The 15,490-nt window shown below is 45.8% G+C and overlaps 1 protein-coding gene across 4 annotated transcripts in view; it reads left to right on the forward strand.

Annotated features, from left to right (window-relative positions):
* Positions 1 to 2,295: 2,295 nt before the first annotated feature.
* Positions 2,296 to 15,490, forward strand: part of LOC102368671 (cAMP-dependent protein kinase inhibitor beta-like) — a 102,829-nt gene continuing 89,634 nt past the window's right edge. For 2 of the 4 annotated variants that reach the window (XM_025195297.1, XM_025195300.1), the window contains exon 1: positions 2,297 to 2,533. The gene's annotated coding sequence lies outside the window, so the exon portion shown is untranslated. Of the gene's footprint in view, positions 2,534 to 6,567; positions 6,593 to 15,490 lie in introns of those variants that run through there. The other 2 variants (XM_025195301.1, XM_025195299.1) reach the window with 2 other exon arrangements.

A 15,490-nucleotide genomic window follows, 5' to 3' on the forward strand; every position in this document is an offset into this window, starting at 1 on the left:
CACGAGAGCTCAATACGTTCGAGTGGTACAGTCGAGTGATACATTCGAGTGGGGGCGTCCAAGGGGAAGGATATCGAGGACGCAGGATCCTGGAAAGGGTGATCAGGGCTCTGCAAAATGGGATCCCCCCCACTTGTGCTTGTGTTCTGCCCCTTTTTCTAAGCAACAGAGCCAATCAGAATGTGTCCTGTGTATCTGCTGACTTTCAGGAGGCTGTGACTGCTGGCCATGCGGTCACGCCCCTCGTGTAGCCCCTGATTTGCTGAGGCTATTTGATCGCGCGTTCATCATGACTCCCTCACACTCCGAGCATAGTTCACTCTCGTGTTTTACATTTGACTGGCGTTTGGTCATTCTCCATTTAGACGTGCCCCCTTGACCAAATGCCAGATTAGACAACATCCAACACAAACACAAAGTAAAATACCAACTAAGGGTATTAATAACGTTAAAAGTGGAGCGATTATGCGCATGGCTAATGATGAAAGGTTCCAACCGAAACTTGAAAATAGGTCTGCGAGCCAGCCATTGCTGATACCTGTCGCGGCATTAGCACCTTGGGCTGCCTCCGGACTGCCAGGTAGGAATAGCTAATGAGGCAGAACGTACCAAATTTGAAGGTATCTGTGGCTATTCAGCAGTTCTATTGTGACAGGGGCACTCAACTCATTTGGTTATGACAGCAACCCAAAAGTGGGTCACAAGAATATATGAAAGGGTCATGAACAAACTAAAAATAGGTTCTTTTTTAAAGGAGAAAAAGTGGGAAACCATGTCTTTTCCCTTGCAGGCTGCCAGAGTTCCTGCCTGCGAGGGGCTGCTTGGCGCCTCCCATGCCCCAGCACCCCCCCGCCACTCACTCCCTGACTCACACAATGTGGGGGCTGGGGGTGGGGGGCCACTGGGTCAGGAGTGAGGGGCACTGGGTTGGGACTGGCCACAGATGTTTACAAATGGGTCCTGGTACAAAGAAGTTTGAGAACCACTGCTCTAGTCCAAGCCCCTGCTCAAAGTAGGACCAGACCCAACTAAAACAACCCAGACAGGGCTTTGTCAATGGGGTCTTAAAAACCTCCAAGGTGTTTACTCTCTGGGTAGCCTTACTACCCTCCTCATGAGGAAATTTTTCCTAGTATTTAACCCAAACTTCCCTTGCTGCAACTTGAGACCTTTACTCCTCTTTCTGTCACCTGCCAGCACTGAGGACAGTCTAGCTCTAGCTCCATCCCCAGGGGGAAATTAAGGGGGAGCTAGTGGGGGCTGAGCTCCCCTATAAGAGTTGAAAGCACCCTGTAACCTGGGGTGGTGGGAGAGTCTCTGACTGGATTGCTCCTTCACTTAGGTGGACTTAATCAGTGAACAGGTTTATTATTTTTTTTGCAGACCTCTCCCCCACAAGAATCAAAGTGTAATTCCAACCCTGCCCATCCCCTTTGCAGCCCCGCTTCAGGTAGCTGAAGGCTGTTATCTAATCCCCACTCAGGCTTCTCTTTCTCTAGACCAGCGGTTCCCAAACTGTGGTAAGCGTACCACCAGTGTTACACAGACAACCTGTCGTATGTGTTAACAGATTTATTATAACTACTTTATATGACAAAAATTTGCTGGTGGTACTTAAGGTTGAACTGTCAACATTTCTGGTGGTACTTAAGGTTGTATCATCCTAAATTGGTGGTGCGCAATGTCAGAGTTTGGGAACCCCTGCTCTAGACTAAAACAGCCTAGTTCCCTCAGCCTCTCCTCACAGACCATTTTGGGGGCAAAAGAAAGGCAAAACTCTAGAGCTCTTGGTTCTGAGATGATACCTTTTATCTGACTACTGGCGATGCTTACGGGGTGCACCCAGGTGCATGTGCACCCCCTGAAATTGGCGGTGCTGGTGCACTCCCTGACAGGCCCGACGGGCGGGGGCGGCAGACAGCAGCAATGGTGCCCCCCCTGCGAGTGCCGGCCGGGGAGTGGGAGCGCTAGATGAAGTGCCGGGAGCTCATCACCATGTTTAAAAAGTCATCTCCCCACGGTGAGATTGGCCGCGGGGGGACGCACCCCCTCCCCCCACTTGCTGACTGGTTGCTGGGGGGGGCACATGCCCCCCAACTAAGGTGGCACCAGTTGCCCGCAGGCGCCACTAGCAGTGTTGGCAGGGCGTGCGCTGCCAATGTCAGGGGGTGCCCCTACGCGTCGCCAGACATCCCTGAAATCTCGGAGCCAAAACACTCTGCCTTTGCCTCAGAGCTCGGCCTGGCCCCTAGAGGCGGATCCCTTATCCCCTGCCCTGGCAGCTGGGGGGGTTCAGAGCCGGAGGGATTAGACGGTCTGTCGCCAGCACTGAAGCAGACCCAGCGGCTCCGGGCAGTGCCCCGTGCCCGGGCCTCGCCCTGCCAGCAGCAGCCCGGCGCGGGGCGGGATGGGATGGGCGGGTGAGGCGGTCCCTGTCGCCGTCCGCGCTCCTCCTCCTCCTCCTCCTCGCCGCCCGGGTCCGCTCCGCTCGGTGCAGCCGGCGGGAGCCCGCGTCAGCGCCCGTCCGTGCACGGTGAGTGCGAGGCGAAGTTTTCGGGGCTGCGAGCCGCCCCCTCTGCCCGAGCCCTCGGGGCAGGCTGTGCCCGGGCAGCCGAGGGAACCCCAGCGCGGGAGCAGCCTGGGCAGGGGCTTCCTGCAGGGAGAGAGGGGCTGTGGGCTTTGCCCCTTTGGGCAGCCAGTGTGCGGGCTGCTGGTCTGGGTGATTTGGCATCTCCTGGCGGGAGCAGGTTTTCTTCTCAGTGGTTGTATGGGGTTATGTTTGTAGGGGATGGTTTGGGCAGGAGGCTGGCTTAGCTGGCCTTTGCTCCCAGCCCTGCTTCCCTGTGTTATGGGCTGCCCTGCTTTACCTGGGGTGGGTTCAGGCTTAGCTCTTGTGTTGCATCCTAGTTTTAGAATGAGCTAATGGGCGGTGTGTGAGGGTTTGATGAGGACTGACCCTGCCTCAGGCAGGGCGGGGGCATTGGACTAGATCAGTGTTTCTTAACCCGTGGGGCGCGAGGATGTATGAAAGGGTCGCGGACAAACTTAAACAATGGATCCACTCTAAAAATGGATTCCCCTTTAAAGGGGAAAGCTGTGGGAAACCGGGGCTTTTCCCTTGCAGGCTGGCAGAGGTCCAGTCTGTGAGGGGCTGCTTGGGGTCCCTGCCTCCCCCACACACCCACCCCTTGCCCCACACCCTGGGGGAGTTGGGACCTGGGGGCAGCAGGTCAGGAGTGAGGGTCACTGGGTCGGGACTGGCCATCGATGTTTAACAAACGGGTCCTGGTACAAAAAAGGATGAGAACCACTGGGCTATATGACCTCTGGAGGGTCCGTCCAGCCTTGCTTCCCTATGACTCAATGTTCCTGAGATGTTTCCACCTAATCCTAGAAGTCTTGGAGGCAACATGGGCCAGTGCCCACCATGCCAAGCTAATAGCCCCTTCCCTTAATATAGGAGGGTCAGCAAGGGCACACTAGGGAAGGCATGGGACAGGGAGTGATGGGAAGGGGTTCAGAACAAGTGCAGCAAGTGGGGATGCTGAGCAGAATGCACTGGGCAATGCCCACTGGCCCTCAAGTGAGGCCAAAGAGGTAGTGGACGCTGTCTGGTGAAACTGCCTGGAGATGTGAGTAGATCAGGACAGGAGAAAAGACTTGTAGTGCCCAGGGGTCCGCCTGGCTGGAGCCTCAGATAGACTGTAAACTTGGCTAGAGCCTTGGGACTTGGCGGATCAGGGGTGCAAAAACCAAAAGGTGCAGGGAGTTGTGCAACCAGAACCTTGCCAGGAACTTCTGGAGGAGTTATTGAAGGGGCACAGGATGAAAAGGAGTGCTGCTCCCTCCTGCTTCAAACCAGCTCTGTGCTGAGGCTCTTTCCTTCACAGCTGCAAATGCCTTGCCCTCTGCTAGGATTGCTCTGTGGGCTAAATGTCACTTGGGTGAAATTAATTCTGTGCCTGTAAAGCATGCAGGTTCTTCCTCCGCAGCCCCCGTGCCTGCACCCAGTCAGGTTAAGATGTATCCCAAGTCTGCCTCAGGTTAACCAGTGGAGGCTGATGTCGGTGAGCTGGGCTGATGTGGGAGAGCTGAATCTGCTTCAGACAACAGCTGAGAAGGGTGAAAGGGCATGGGCTGTGTTTAGTGTAAATAGTTTCTCTTGGTTTCTTTCTCATTAAAATAACAGCAAATATTTATGTGTCCTGGAGGTGTGTTCTGCACACTGCAAAGTACTTGAAGGGTATATGTTGTGTGGTGTTGTTATCGGTGAAACAGCTCCTAAAGATGGTTGTAGTTGTGTGCTTTGCCTGTAGTAGTGTGCTGCTCCTGAGTCTGCAGCACATCATGGAGAACCAACAAGTTAATAGTATGTAAGTAGAATTATGAAAGTTGAGAGCAGGAAAGTGTCATGGTTTTGAGGACAGCACCTGTAAGATTCTTGGAGAGAGAGAGAGAATGGGTCCTTGGTGCTCATGTGAAGTGTGAAAATATATTTGGTTCATCTAATGGATCCCTTTTCTAAAAGGGACATTTTCCAGACAATTATAGGGGTACTGTTCACATCTGTCCTGGTCCAGCTCTTTGGTCCAATAGATTGTAGCAGTTGTTATCCTTTTGTTTGTTTTGTTTTGTTTTTCAGCAATTTCATTAGCACATATATAGTAGATACTTGTGACTTACACATTTCTTAGACATGTGGCATGAAAAAAGTTTAAGTTTGGGGAGAGTTTAAGTCAGTGGTTTAGAAGCTAACTGCGGGCTCCTAATTTGGGTCCGGTGTGGTTTTGTGTTCTCTATTGTTAGTGTGACCTTCAGCAAGTTACATGTTGTCTCTGTATTTTGGGCTTTATCCCATTTAATAGATGAGGTAAAAGTACTTTTTTTACCTTGTAGGGATGTAGTGAAATTTAGATGCATCTGAAGATTAAGAGGTACTCCCATGATAATACTTAAATGATTCCCTACCTTGAATGATAGCTTATGGAGGAAGAGCACTGTGCAGAAGTGCCCCAGTCATATTATATGCTAATCCTTGACCAAATTAAATTTCGGGGGCTAAAGTAATTTTTTTAGTGATTAAATAAATGAAAAGTGAATAAATAATAAAACTCTTGTTCTGCTTTTTTAATATAATGCAATACCATTAATTAATATTAATCTCTGACAGTAAGTTTGGTGGAAGACCCAAGCTGTTGTTTAGTTAAACTAACATGCAGTTTCTTAATGTAAAGAGCAGTTCTGAGAAATCAGTAAAAAGTCTCTGTTTCACTTTTACTGTGAATTAAAAAAAGATTTATTTATATTCTGGTCTAATGACCAGATAGAGAAACTTCAAATGATGATATAAATGGCAATAAAGTAATCACTATAGTAAGAGGCTTTTTCTGGCCAGCAGAATTGTTTCCCTGAAAGGCTAGGGGCAGACAGGCAAAAAGCCAGAGCCTGAATTGATTCAACCTTTGCAGGTTAGTTCACCCTGCCTATGCTAAACCGGTTTGTAACAGGACAAACGTTCTCTCTGGACTGAGGCAGTGCAGGCAATGTCTGCAGTTGCTCAGGCCAGGAGCTGGGGGTCGCTAGAGCGTGCCCTCAGCTGCCGGGAAGCCGTGCTGGGGGGTGTGGTCAGTCTGGGCTGAACTGGCCAGGGAGGGGTTTAATTCCTCTCTCTCTGTCCCACCCACAGGGACCCAAGCTGGGTGTGCCAGGTGCTCGGGCTCCCCCAAGTTATGACAAGGGCTGCTGCCCCCAACAAGGGCCCTGCCCACTCCTGCTACAGTGGTGGGACAGGGACACAGCCAGGCAGGGCCCCTGGGGTGGGGCAGGGAGCATGGTGGTGATGGTGAGCAGACCAGGCTGCCAGTGTGGGGTAGATGGAAGGCTAACTCTCCTCCCTGCCCCACTCTGCCTCAGGGGCTGGGGTGCCCGGCAGACCCAGCTCTGGTCCCTGCCAGTGGGACAGAGAGGGGGGGAATTAAACCCCTCCCTGGCCAGACCCCCACCCCTGCCTGTCCCTGTTTCGGCTGGGGAGCAGAGGCATGGGGCCAGCCTGGCTGGGCTGGAGCAGATTGCCCAGCCCAGAGAGCATGCCGGGATGCTGGGGGTCTCTAGTTTAACTTAAACCAGCAAGGGGTCTGGGACAGACATTGCATAAACCGGTTTGAGCCAAATCAGTTAAGTCTGACAGAACATACTATGTTCAACCAACTCAAACCGGTTTCAGCCGTTTTCAAACTGGTATCTGTGCACTGAATGTCTGTTCTGTTACAGGTTTAAACCAGTTTCTGATCAGTTAAACCAGTTTATTTGTAATGTCTATCCCTAGCCTAAGTGTTTAGAAACACACAGCAGGTGCTTTTTGTTAAGAAAAAGAAGGCATGCAATGTGTACTGACTCTCTCCAAATTGCAAATGGTGTATCTAGTGCCTACACACCACCCTGGTATCCATTTAATTCATGGGGACATAGACTGATATAGACTATACAGTTAGTTCATTAAGATCACCAAAACCTCTTTGCTTCTAGCATGCTTCCTGTTCCATCAGGGTTATAATACCCCTACTGCATGCAGGGCTTAGCCATGCCCTTCTTGGTAAGTCTCAGAAAGGTCTAACTCTGTTCTTTGTATTTTATTTTCAGTTTGTAGGGTCTGCTAAGTGCTCCAGTAGTCTAAATGGAGAGTAGTACTTTTTTTCATTTTAGTACAGAGATCATGAATATGAAGTTAGTGTGTGTGTGTGTGTGTGTGTGTGTGTGTGTTTATGTATGTATGTGCTGTATGTTGATTTGTTGATCATGTCTTTAACGCATTGAGACAAAATTGTGATTGTGAATTTGTTGTGTTTGTTTGTTTGTTTTACATCTGTTTATTTCCGATTCCTTGGGGAGCAAGCTGATCCATTTTTTAAAATTTGAATTGCTAATATGCCTTTTGAAATATTGAAGTAATTTTCTGGAATGTCTGTCTATATTCTGTTGTTTATGAAATTGTGCATTGTAACTGATAAAAGCTGCTCCCATAAAAAGTCTTCAGAAAGATGCAAGTAATTTCTGAAAGCCAATCTTTTAGCATGCTATAAAAATGAAATTTAGCTTTATGTGTTTTATTTTGTGTATAGTACACTGGAATACATGCCAATCCAGTTTAGTTTGGCTTAATCGTGTCACAGCAATTACAGGTTCATGCATGACAATCTGACTACTTCCTTTTGGCAAGCTATAAAAATAAAAATGAACTTAAGGAACCCTGATAAACTCAGAAAAATATTGATATCTTGTAGAATACTGAGATGGAAATAACCTGTAGGTCCTTTAACTAATCTTCTTAGTGTGAATTTTTTCCTTATTGGCCATTTATTTGTAAAGCAAGTAGAACCTTCAGTTCCAATAGTAATTGCTGTGAATAAGACTTGTTCTTTGGCTAATGAATTGTTCCCAAAAAATCTGGTTTCTGTGAATGTTTGTATCCAGGGGTGGGGTGGGATGGGGTCAGGTATGGAGGCTGGCTAATCTCCTCCCAGTAGGTCACTGAGGAGTTTGCACAAACTCTAGATTCCTGGACTTCCCTGTGGTTTGGAATATAGTGGGGACCTTGCTGCATTCTTTGGATGCTGTTTTCCTTCTGTTTGGCGCTCTGATCCTGGGTCTTTTTTGACTGATGGCAAGGGAGTGGCAGGCCTCTGATTCCTGACAACAAAATGAACTGCACTCACTGGCTTGTGCATCACCCCCCCTCCCCCCACTTGATCCTTTCTCTCCTTTCTACTGGGAAACTGAAATAAGTTGTCTCACCTCTCAGAACTATTGTTCCAGGTTTCACAAATGCAGGCACCCTTAACTGCATCATTTAGCTCACCTCATGTTTGAGTCTATCTCAGGTAAAGACTTGCCTTTCTCTCTTCAAATGAACGCTTAGACTCTGGAGTATAAGAAGGTAGTACAAAAGACTTGCAGGTGTGCTACATTGCTGGCTTGTATGTGTTGTTTATATGCAAGCAGCTTCCCCAAGTGCTTTATGATCTAAGGGTGGTTTATAAACTGATAGCTTCTGCAGTCAGGCTTTAAATCTAGAAAGCAGTCTTTTGAAGATTATTCTGCAAACTAGTACCTCTGTGTTTCAGGAATCTCTCCTGACTCTAGTTCATCGTTAACTTTCAGTTTGTCAGTTTTCCCCATGTTGCTCCTAGTTAAACAGTTTTTCTAATGCTAAACAATTCCTCCCCCTTCTTGGACATCACAGCTTTTAGAGAACTGTAGATTTTGATCATGTGCCCTCCGCTCCATTGTCACCTCAGAATAAGTCTCAGTACATAAATCTATTTATATTTCTGCTAATGAGATGCCAAGAAATCAGCACAGTATTCTAGGTTTTATGGCATTACAGTCTCACAGAGGCCTGCTACTTTCCTGTGTTATTAATTTGATACTTCTTTATATGGAGTTCCGTTTCATTCATTCTTTTTGTTCTAACAACTCAGTTCAAACTTTTGTTAACTCAAAGTAAGCCGAGACTTGGTTTTTCAAGACCATAACTTTTCCCTAACTATTGAATGGCTGTACTGTACTGTATTGTTGTAATGTTGGACAAATGCTAACTTGATAAAGGTAAACATTTCAATTTATCCTCTGTTATCACCAATGATTCGTTTAAACTTCGCCACTCACCACCTCAGTGAATACTTGTTTGGTTGAATTTTTCTTCAGATATATTAGTGTATATACCTGAAAGTTAGCTATCATTTTGTAACATTATTCCTACATTGGCAGCTCTTCCCAAATTAGCACCATCAGTGAATTTCATCCCATATCACTCTTTACCCTCTTCCACACTATTAACATAAAGTAACATGCTCCTCAAGACTAGGGACAGAAGTTACACGCAAACTGGTTTAAGTGATCAGAACCTGTAACAGAACAGAAGTTCAGTGTACATAAACTGCTTTCAAAATGGCTGAAGATAAGCCTGGATGGAAGTAGTATTAGACTGAATGGATTTAGGTCAAATTGGCTTATTAAACTTCTATCCCAGATCCCCTCCTGATTTCAAGTTAACTTACAGTCCCCCAGAATCCCAGGATGCTTTGCAGCTCTGGGTTGTTCAGCCTCTGCTCCCCAGCCTGCTTCCTGCCTGCCAGCCTAGCAGGACCAGGGCTGGGCAGAGGAACAGACTGCCTCAGGGCCCCCTAGCCCCGTTAGTAAGGCAAGGGGAGAAAAAGCCATGGTGCCCCCCCGCACAACTCAGCGAGCCAGGCTGGGATACTCAGGCCCACTGCTTCCCTAGCTGTCTGGGGGAACACCCCTCCCCTATCCCCTGGCCCCCCAACCAGGGTCTGGCTAGCCTGGGTGTAAGTAAGTATCCACTGGGTGCGTGGTTTGCCCCACCACAGCTGGAGTTGGGCTGGGATTGCCCCAGCTCCACCCTCTCCTCGGCCAGAGGCCTTGGACAGGGGGTGGGAACACACGTCTTGGCTCGGCACCAGATCCCCACTTGAGGCCTGCCCAGCACTGGGGGCTTGCCTACCACAACTGGGGCCACGCTGGGATTGCCCCAGCCCCACCCCCTCCTCAGCTGGAGGCCTCTGAGGTGGGAACAGGGGGCTGGGGCACAGCATTTCAGCCAGGAATTTCAGCTCTGAGCTGCAGGGGAGTGACCCCTGCCCCAGTGGAGGCTTTCCTCTGTGCCGGGTCGGGGTCTGGTGCTAGGCTGTTTGGGGGGTGCGTTCCCAACCCCCCCACTCCTTCCTCAGAGACCAGCTGAGGAAGGGGCTGGGCTAGGGCGATCCCAGCCTGGCTCCCAGTGCAATGGGGTGAAAAGTCCCCTGGTGGCAGGGTGACCACCTTTTCAAAATGCAGAAGTGGGACAACATGCCATTTAAAGAAGATTGGGGAGGGGGTATTGTACCACTGGCACCATCCGGAGGAGCTCTACAACAAGAATTGAGCCAGAGGGTTGTCATAGGGTACCATCGGGAGCCAGCTGGAGGAGTGGGGAAGGGACAAGGCAAGCTGGTCACCCTCCCACCCCCCTGCCTCCCGGCTCCATGCATGCACACATGGTTGGAGGTGGGGGGGAGTGCTTCCTCTTGGGACGTTTTAAGGGTGGGTTCACCTTTCTGGAGTGTGCTGCGGGGTGGGGCTGCGAACCTTGTGATGTCTTTGAACGACACGTGCAGTCAGGGGGACAGAGCCCCAGGGGCTCGGGGGGTGGGGGGGGGGCGTGACACATGGGAACTGTGTCGAGGAGAATCCAGGACAAATGCTGTCCCTGCGTCATTGAGCCAGGTACCAGGACTTGATGTTTACATTTCAGGACTCTTCTGCCCAGTTGGGAATGGGTGATCACCCTACCCTATGGGTGCTTCCCCTCCTGTTCCGGGGAGACCCTGGTTGGGGGTCTGGTGCCAGGCCTCGGGGGTTGTGTTCTTACTCCCTGCCCCCAGAGGCCTGGGGCTGAGGAGGGGGCAAGGGTGGGGCAATCCTAGCCTGCCTCCAGCTGTGGCAGGGCAATAAGTCCCCCAGTCAAGGCTTTCCCCACTCTGTGCAGGCCTTGACTGGAGGTGGAGGGGAGCAGTGCCAGCCTGGGGGTGCATTCTCCCCCTCCCCACAAAGGCAGGGTCTGGGGAGAGATTAGCTGCTGGACACATATCTTCACCTCTTATCGGTGGTGGAGGGGTAGAGCCAGCAGACCATTAGGCATGGGCTGTGGTTGAACTGGGTTCAGCACCCTTATGAGGACCCCCAGGCTCTTGGCCTCAGTCAGTGCAGGCTTCTTCATGTCTTGACCACCCAAACACTGCATGTTGGTTCAATTTGTTATTGGTTCAACCTCTGCAGTTTAGAAAAACCTGAAAAGATTGAATCGGTTTTGCCTTGAGCTTTTTGAACCTCTGTATTTAGCCCTAAAGGAACAATAAATATAAGCCCAGACCTTAAAATACAGGTTCCTGAAGTATTTTGCAAAACGTCTTTTATTACTTTGGTGCATTTTCTTGCATCATAATAATTTGTTAATGTGTGCAATATTGTTTTTTTCCTCAGTCAATCTTCAAAGCATGGAACTTTGTTCAAACCTAGCTTATCAGGGTCAAATTTAGAGTAAGAGGTTTTTTTTTAAGATGGTGTCATGTGCCATGCCAAAGTCAAGTATATTGCATTTACTACTTTCCCTTTGCCTACTGATGTTGTAATTTGGGGGCAGGAGGGCATTGAGTTTGTGCAGCAGTATCACTCCATGTTGTTCATTGCTAATGGTTTTATTGTTTTCTAGATTATTTTCCTTGATACTAGTTCTATAATTTAAACTGATGATAGTGGATGAATACCATGCTATATTTTTCTTCCCCACCATCAAATGTGTTTGTGCGTTGATACAATACTGTAGTTTTCTGTTAACATCCCTGACTTTTGAGAGTAATTCAATCACAGAGTTCACATGCTAACACATTTGTTTTCCTGCAAGGTACATCCTCTGGCTTTGTTGACTTTGTGTGTGTGATTGAAAAATAATTTACTTAAGTGCAGTAGCTAAACTTAATTTAAAACCAAACAAAACCTTCCATCTGGGTTCGGTGTACATGAAGCCATTTATAATGCATGTACAAGAAAGCTTAAATATTTCTAACATCTGTATTCTGCTCTAAATACTCAATGGCGTACCAGCTGTGCTTACATTTAAACATTACCTTATTCCAGTCTGATAGTGGCTTACATCAGTATGAGGAGAATCAGGTAAGTCTTTATTTGTTTTGGGATTATGTAAAGAATGGGTATGTACGTTAGCCCTGTTTCATGTCCTTATACCTAGGTGGTTTCAGTCAACATTTTTCCTTTTATTTTTAACTGATTGGATCTGCTGGTAGCTATCTAGTTGAATAGTATAGTGCTCTGCATTTGTTCCTTAGAGAAGGATATTCAAGAAAGAAGACAATGATTTTACCAATTACAGTGCACAGATGACTTCCCTTCAGTCAAGCATGAAAGAATCTACAAATGTGTATTTAGAGAGCAATTTTTGAAAACAGAACTTGTGCAGACTGATGCTGGCTGAGACATTTCAGATGGCTGTCAGGCAGGATTACTCCACCTGTCTTAGTAGAACATAATAAAACATGGCAAGTGTGGAGTACAAACAAAGAAAACTAGTCTATGTCTGTATCTTGTTATCTTGCAACAATTTCCTTGATCTCATAGCTGTTTCTTTTTACTGTGGACGGTGACCTTTTAATACAAACTTCAGAAGTGGTTTGTTCCATTACTGTCCAAAGAAAATGCTAGGGAAACAGTTGTTCTGTTTCTTAACCTGCTTCCCCCTTTTTTTTTTTGCTTCTCTAGGGAAAAAGTATTTGCTGCATGCCAGTAGCAAATTGGTGTCCTTTTCTGTATCCCATTTGTGCAAGAAGAGACGGGGATACAGAGCCAAGTCCACCTCCTACTCCTTATTTCCCTGCCATAGGTAAGGGACAGAAGGATTATTGAGGGTCATAGCACCCACTTACGATAATGCATCCAGATCCCGGTAGTTTTCTGAAGAAAACAGAGAGATAATTTGTGGTGTTTTATAGTTTTGCGTGGGTGCATAGACTGAAACACAGTCCAGCCTTTTGTAAATAAGTCTAACTTGTAGGTTGCAGCCCTCTGTGCTGACTGTTTAGATGATTAATGTAAAAAGAATATGGATTAAGTTTCTTTTGGGTGGAACTAATATGTTTGAAAATGACTTGGGCAGACCTGAACATTTTTACCTTGGGTCAGGGTGGTCTTGGAAGACCCTGGAAACATTAGAGGCAAACTTCTTGTTCAGTACCAACATCTGGATTGGTCTGATATTACACACAGAGCAGCTGGTAAATGCACAGAAACAAGTTTTATTGTGAGCATACATGAAATAACCAAGCCAGATTTTGTAAGACAAAAAAAAATGAAATTACTTGTTTTACGCTTTCTAAATTACCATTTTATTGTTAACTTAGTCAACAGAATAAAGTTGCAGTTCTCAAAGGAACAGAGCTTTTTTAATGCTGGTTGTAGTGTTCAAACTGAGTCTTTTTGACGTGATGGAGCTTATTAGAAAATCCAAGGAACTGCGAAAATGAAGTGAAGTTTTGGATAACTCAAGCTAATGAGGAAGTTAGGCTTAGTTTGCGTGCCTAACTTCGCAGCCAGGAGTGGTGTCTGTGGTATCAGTCATTCTTTTCACTGCAACTCCTACATGTTGTGGAGTTTATTAGGCTGGCACGTACATATTTGCTATGACATAATGTAAATTAAAGAAGAAAACTACTTACAGGATTGTTGGAAACACCCATACCCACACCCCTTCCAAGTTACAGTAGAATGCCAAACAACAGCACTCATTGGGACTGACTCCTGTGTGGTTAGAAAAACATGTTGACAGGTAACCTCCCAAAATATGACAGGAGTAAGAGCTTTTTATAGAAGTGAAAAAGAAAGAAGCTGAATGGCAGAAACAATATGTGGTTGTTTGGTGTTCTGCTGTATATTAATATGCATTAGATTCATGCATTTTATGTATGTGATATTATATAAGTTGCAATGGCCATGTTGCTTGTAAAGAATGAGACTGACAGACTGAGGCAGTTAATACCAAATGAGTATCCATAAAAACCTTCATGCTACACCATAATGTATTATGGCTAAATGAAATCTGCCCCCACCCCCTTTCCTGTGTACATGGCTGCTGCATCCTTTAAATCCCACTTAATCCTTCTTTGACTTCAGCATTATTTGCTATTCTGTAGTACAGAAATGTGGCCTATGGATATTTAGGATTTCTTCATTAGATCCTATCTCCTCAGATAGAATCATAAGCTTTGGCAGCTGTTGGATATTCTATACTAATTAATAAAAATGCTTTTCTATATTTCACATTGCTGCAAGACCCAGAAAAGTTTAATGTGAAATTGAACCTATTATCTTTTCTTTCGAACAACCCAGTTTTTGTTCTTGAGCAATACATGTTCTGCTTTGCACATGTATGCGGTTAGTAACCACTGAGCCAAATCTTTCGGCCCTTACTCAAGGGAAAGCCACCAGCTTCTGTGAGAGGTTTTGATTAATAAGAATGGTGGAACTTGTCTGTGATTATTTATTTGGAGAAGTTAAAGCAAGAGGCATTATTTTCACATTCTGTCCAAAGCTGAGTAGCAAAAAAATCCAGAGGAAAGAGGAACAGACCTACAAATTGTGATTTTTTTTGACTGGGAGTATAGCTCTGAAAATAGTGCTTATCATTTCCACAGGAAAGCCTACTAATATTTTTAATGATTTTTTTTAAAAGTTCCCTAGGACTTGACCAGTAGGAAAATAGTTTTGTTCTGATTGGCAGGGGAAGCAATCAGAATCTAACCATTTTTTGTTAATTTTCAAATAATGTGAAGCAATCATATTCTAACCATTTTTTGTTAATTTTCAAATAATCCAGGATATGGTTGTAATGCTGTGAGCTGCTCTGCTCCGTTTTTGGGGCTGCCCTATAACGTGTTCCCTTTGTCTAAAGAAACAGCTAAGGGTTGAGGGATGAAACCCTGATCATACGGTTGAGTTTCTAACTCCTGAGTTGCAGGAATTAAGTCAGATGCTGTTAAAAAGAGTTAAAGCCCTAGTTGGTGAAAGAAATGCAACAAAAACAAGCAGCATATTCACAATGGGTATGATGTTTTTGACTTTTAAATCACTTTCTTGTTTGAAGTTTTACAGAATTTTTGTTACTTAGAATCAGCTATTATGTTAACTCTAATGGAAAGCTATATTCATGGGCACAATCATTTGAGGACACAGATTTTAACAATTAGTTTCTCTATTTGTTAAAGAAAGCAGACAGTTAAATTGCTAAAACCTATGATTTTTCTCTTCCAGCTAAGCGCAGGGGTAAAACTACACCTGCAAAATTTAAGGCTAGATTGAAGCATTTAAAAACACAGCCCATAATGTATAAAAAGCAGTTCAGTACAGTGACTAAAGCAAGCAACTAAAAGCAATAACCTCCTAGATTCTATTCCTGGTTCATTGCTTGACCTCAGACAACTAGTTATTTAATCCCTGATCCATAAATGTATTTAGGTGTCTAAGTCCTATTTGAAAGCAATAGGACTTATCTGCCTAATACTTTCTGGGCTTTACAGCTGTAATGTCTCTTATCCAGGTCAGTTCAATGTAAGGGGATGGAGGACATTATTCCTTATGTGCAATTGTAAATATAAATGTACTTTGTTTTAAGAGCAGCAGATAGGTGTATATTAAATGAATTCAGATAAATACAAAATTTGCTGAGCCATATTAGTTCATTTTTCAAATCAAACATAATCCTATCTTCTGTAATTCATTGAGAATACTCTGGTGGATTCAGTCAGTCCACCTTCTAACCGGGTAATTATTTCTTTCATTCTGTCTGACGTGTAGCTTAAGTATTTACATGAGTTGAGATGACACACCAACTTAGCCGTGTTGTACATCTTAGTTCAATGCAGGAATG

This window comes from Alligator sinensis, unplaced genomic scaffold, assembly GCF_000455745.1.
Source record: "Alligator sinensis unplaced genomic scaffold, ASM45574v1 scaffold1233_1, whole genome shotgun sequence".
In the NCBI taxonomy this organism is placed as follows: Eukaryota; Metazoa; Chordata; order Crocodylia; family Alligatoridae; genus Alligator; species Alligator sinensis.